Source organism: Megascapheus bottae, chromosome 9, assembly GCF_031878675.1.
Source record: "Megascapheus bottae isolate mThoBot1 chromosome 9, mThoBot2.hap1, whole genome shotgun sequence".
Classification (NCBI taxonomy): domain Eukaryota; kingdom Metazoa; phylum Chordata; class Mammalia; order Rodentia; family Geomyidae; genus Megascapheus; species Megascapheus bottae.
Genome location: NC_143517.1, coordinates 6,116,965 through 6,122,152, shown reverse-complemented (window position 1 = coordinate 6,122,152; position 5,188 = coordinate 6,116,965). Strand labels below are relative to the sequence as shown.

Genomic DNA, 5,188 nt, shown 5'->3' with positions numbered 1-5,188 from the left:
CTAGGATGGGGTCTGGTGGGGGATCCGAGTACTCACGGGCATGGGCGACCTCTGCTCGACTCCGACGTCTTCTTTTCTGGGCTTGGCAGCCCGGTGGGCCAGCCCCAGCGGGCACACTCCCGGGGTCTGCCGGACAGTGCCAGGGCTGCCCCGAGCCGGAGCAGGCGGCGGCCGCTCAGCAACTCGTGTCCCGGCCAGAGGCCGGCGGCCGGCAGCGCGGGAAGCCGGGGAGACGAGTCCGAGCGCCGTTGGGGAGCTGCCGGAGGGGGTCGCCGAAGGAGGTGAGAGAAGAACCGAGTGACGCCGCAGAACGAGCTAGAAAGGAGGCTGAACAAGTGCGGGCCTGCGGGCCAGCCTGGAAACTGTGCAGGACCGGCGGCGGCAAGGGCCGGGGCGGGGTGAGGAAAGGAGAGAAACAAAAACCAGCACACCGTTACTGTCGTGTCCAGACACTTAAATGAGGCCATCTATTACTACTTTTTTTTAACGTTACTTTGGAGATGCAACAGAAGATCCGTGAAAGCCAAAGGAGACGCCTGTGGTTAGAATCTTCACCTTCTGACCCCTTTCTTCGCGATGGCTAGAACTCAAAATCTCAGGCTCTTGGTTAGCTTTTTCTGATTAATCTAGTGCTCTACCTTTTAAACCACACTGCCACATCTGTCTGTTTATTCCCCTTGGTTAATTGGAGATAAAGTGCCTCGGAAATGTGTCGGCCTCAGACGTCAATCTCATCCTTCCATGTAAACTAGGGTTCCAGGCATGAACCCCTGGCCTCTGGCCCCTAATTCCCTTTTTAAACTTAGTGCTACTCAGTGGACCCGCTACCACGTCTCCAGTGCTTAGAGGCTGCTTAGAAATGTAAAATAAAATCTCCGGCTTCATCCTAAGCCACTGCTTCTGATTCTGTATGCTAGCAACCACAGGGAATTTGTGTGCGCGTGGAATGTGGCATGCCCACTACAGAAGGTCTGTGGTTACATATGGCAGTTCCTGTCTCTCGATCCTTTCCACTAGAACTCTACCTGCCATTGGCAGTGTGGGGCTTGGCTACCGGCTCTCATTGGGATAGTTCAAAGGCGGTAGCTGTGTAACTAAAGGATCCCAGGCCTCTCTCTGGCTGGGCGGAGGAAGGGGCTAGCAGTGTGGCCGAGTGCGGTAGATCGGGCAGAGTAGTGGGGACACAGCTCAGTGTGGGGATACTGCTACAACCAAGCACATTTTAGATCCCTTTTGGAAATTCCTTCTGTCCATCTTTTTCTCAGGAACACATCCCTCCCCTCCCCCCCCCCCCATTTTCCACTTGCTGCTTATCAGTCCTAACTGATGAGAGTACTTTTTTCCCTTGGAGAGTACCAAAATAATTCTGGGTTCTAGCCTCACCACTAACTTGATGGATCCAAGTCATTGATAAAAATAGAGGAATGAAGGAGTACCCGGGTTCGATTCTTCGGTACCACATACATAGAAAAAAGCTGGAAGTGGTGCTGAGGCTCAAGTGGTAGAACTCTAGCCTAGAGAAAGTCCAAGGACAGTGCTCAGGCCCTGAGCTCAAGCCCAGGACTGGCAAAAAAATAAAAATTAAATGAATAAATAAAGGAATCAATTAAGAGGCTTTTTTTTTTGAAGGCCAAGTTCTTAGTTCTTGTCTTTGAGAAGCTTTCCGAGTTTCTTAGTGGACTAGCCTTTAGTGTAGTTACAACCAGAGCATAACTCGGCCAATCCAAACACCTCCCTCAAATAAAACAAAACAAACAAAACAATGTAATCTGTCTGTGAAAAACAAGGGCGATAGTTGCCAAGAAAAATGAAGAGGGAGGCTGAAAGCGGAGAATAAAAGCGAGGCGCGGGAGGGGCCCGGGGCTCACGCAGCTGGGCCCGGGTCCCGGGGGCGCGGCGGGCGCTCTCCAGGGTCCTGAAGGCAAGAGCGGCCGCGGGCGGCCTCCTGGGCCTGGCACGGTTCCCCAGCTCCTCAGTCACCAAGGCCCAGCCTGTTTTCTTAGGGCGGTGGAAATCTTGTGGGAAGAGACTGTCGGGAGGGAGAGAGGAAACCTAGCAACCCATTCTCATTCATGAGTCCTTTTCTTGGGAAGCCGCCGGGCGCGTTGGCAGATTTGTCTCTAGTTGGTTTGTATGCGCTAGGAAGAGTTGAGCTCGATTTGCATTTCTGAATTGAGTTCACACTACTTCGTTTCCCCTCGTTACGTCTTTCTGGAGAGTGGGGTCGTCCTTCTAGAATTTTCAATCCCTTGGTTCGAAAGGTCCCCTCACATGCACTGTCTGTAGAGGATGGAGCTGGCTGCTTGGGAAACTTCAGACAAAGTGCCAACAGCTCAGTGTCCGGGAGGGGGGTACCCAGCCTCTCCCTACAGAGAGGGCACAAGATGAGTCCCGCACACTGGGAAAATTCGAGCTGCATGCAGCATGCTGGAGCTGAATGTTCGCAAGCCCAACGTGGCGTGTCCCTACCCGGTACTGTGGGTCCAGTGCAGCTGTGTGCTCCTAGCTTCTGAGTCCTGGGGCCAAGTGGCCAGAGAGCCTTCTTCCAGCGGCCCTCGCCAACTGGGAGTGCAGGAATCTAGGCAGACGTAGGCATGACTCTTGTTGAGAGGGGATGGGCCAGGACCCTAGTGATCTAGACAGAGGCCTGACTTGCTCCCACACGAAAGCTTGCCTCAAGACGAACGCGCTGAAAACCGAGCGCCTGGCACACTTCTGTAAATGCATACACAATTTTGTGAAGCCCCAAAGGTCTGGAAAGGCCTTTTGTGGGCTCCCAAATTTGGAGTCTCCAGCTGGTGTTTTCAAAGGACTTTATGAGAACCTGTAACCTGATCCTTCTCTTTTCTCCCCTCGCCCCAGGCTTTCTTCCCCAAGTCACTTGCCGGCCCCTTTTCCTGGCATGCTTCATTACGCATTTTGCTTCGGTCCTGTGCTTCTAGACAGAGACTCTTGTGAAGGAAATGGTGAAAATATTCAGGCAGAATAAAAGTCCCCCCCCTCCCCAAGGAGCCAAGAAAAACAAAGCTGGAGCTCTTGCTCATCTGGTGACAGGGCCTTTCCTAGATAGATCTTCCTGCAGGATCTGGCTCTTCTTGCAACTCTGAAAGCCTGAGGAGGGGGAGGCAGCTCTGTGTCTTCTTTCATCACCCTGGGTGTGAGGCATGGCAGGTATTAGGTGCTGGACTCCACTGGCTTCCTTTGGCCCAAAGGGCAGTCACACTGTAAAATTCGACCTGGAAAAAGTTATCTAAGGAGAGACCTCCAGCTAGATGTCCCTTCCTGCACTGCAAAGAGCTCTCTGCCTTTTGTGCAGACAGGCTGAGGGTGTCAGTAACAGCCACAAAATGCAATTATCCTGGAATCGGGTTCCTGAAAGCTCCAGTCCCTAAGGATTCAGAAAACTTTGGGAACATTTTATTCTGATTGAACAGCCACTTCCCTAATTAACCATGTGGCTGTAGAGGAGTGCTCCAACTGCCTGGACACAGACTACAAAATTGATCCGTGCTCACCCAAATCAATATAAACAATGCCCTCTTGTCCAAGGCAAGGCAAATGTTTTTATTCACACCCCAAGTAGTACCATTTCACAAAGGAGAACCAAACTGCTCCTTTAGCAAAATGGAGGGAACACTATTCAAGTTGAAATTACAGAACAGAATTTTACAATTGGATTTAATTGTAAGAAAGGGCCTAATTCCCACCGGCTGTGAAAGGTGGCTGGCTCTACAGCAGGACTGAAGATCTCTACAACCCTATGTTCCCCCACCACCTCACCTGGCCCAGGCCTCTCTTCTGCCCACCCTTTCCATTCATTCCACCGACTTCCAGGCTGCCCTGGTCTTAAAGTTGTCTGAAACCTCCAAAAAAAAAATAAAGAGAAAAGAAAAGAAAGGGCCTACTTTCTCCTGAACTTTAATTTTGTTTTAATTACATTTTGCCCTGGTTTCGTCATATTAGATATTTTTTGTTTTCTGTTATTTGGGATAGCATCAAAATTATGCAGGCAAATCTCTGCCTGCCCTGACTATAAACAATACCAACTGGAAGAGATCAATGAATGAGTGAAACCCGATATGGCTGTTAGAGTTACAGATAATTATTGATTGGAGAACAAGAAATATTTAATAGTATGTTTCTTGTTGTTGTTATTTTGTGCTAGTACTAGAATTTGAAGTCAGGACTTTGAACTCTTGTTTGGCTTGTCTGCTCAAGGTTGGCACTCTACCATTTGAGCCATAGCTCCATTTCTGGTGTTTTGCCAGTAAATTAGCGCTAAGACTCTCACAGACTTTTCTGCTTGGTCTGGCTTAAGGTCACCATCCTCAGATCTCAGCCTTCTGAGTAGCTAGGGTTACAGGTGTGAGATACCAGTGCCCAGGTAATAATACATTTCTTTTAAGGTTCACTTAGAATCTCAATGTTCCTAGTGAAAGTACAACTGTTAAAAACAATTTCTATGCAGTGAATCATTAGTTTTATATATTCATGAATTGTTTTAAAAATATTTTTATTTTTTATTAAATGATTTATTTATTTATTTGTTTGTTTATTTATTTATTGCTAGTCCTGGGCTTGAGCTCAGGGCCTGAGGACTGTCCTTGGATTTTTCTCAAGGCTAGAGCTCTACCACTTGAGCCTGAGCACCACTTCTGGCTTTTTCTAAGCATGTGGTACCAAGGAATCGAACCCGGGTCTTCGTGCATGCTAGGCAAGCACTCTACCACTAGGCCAAACTCCAGGCCCTAAAGGATTTATTAACATTGATTTTTACATCATATTTCAAATGACGTGTTTAACAAACTAATATTCAAGAAGGGAGTGTCCATATATAATCACTGGCACTTATTTAATAATATTGTTATTTATTTGCTATCCTGGATATTGAATCCATGGATTCATGCATTCTTGATACATACACTCAGTTAGACCTCCTGCCTCTTTTAATAACTTAAAAATGTTTATTGTTACTATAAAGGTGGTGTACAGTGGGGTAACAGTTACATAAGTCTGGTAAAGAACACAGTTCTTTTAGGACAATGTCACCCTTCACGTTAATAACTTTTTTGGGGGTTACCAAAAAAAAAAACCCAAAAAACTCTGGGCTGGGTACTGTCCCTGAGCTCTTCAGTTCAAGGCTAGTGCTCTATGATGTTGCCACAGCACTACTTCCAGTTTCCTGGTA

At 48.0% G+C, this 5,188-nt stretch overlaps 1 pseudogene; it reads right to left on the bottom strand.

The window, feature by feature from the left end:
• Positions 1-467, bottom strand: LOC150058728 (regulator of G protein signaling 20 pseudogene; annotated as a pseudogene).
• Positions 468-5,188: the final 4,721 nt, after the last annotated feature.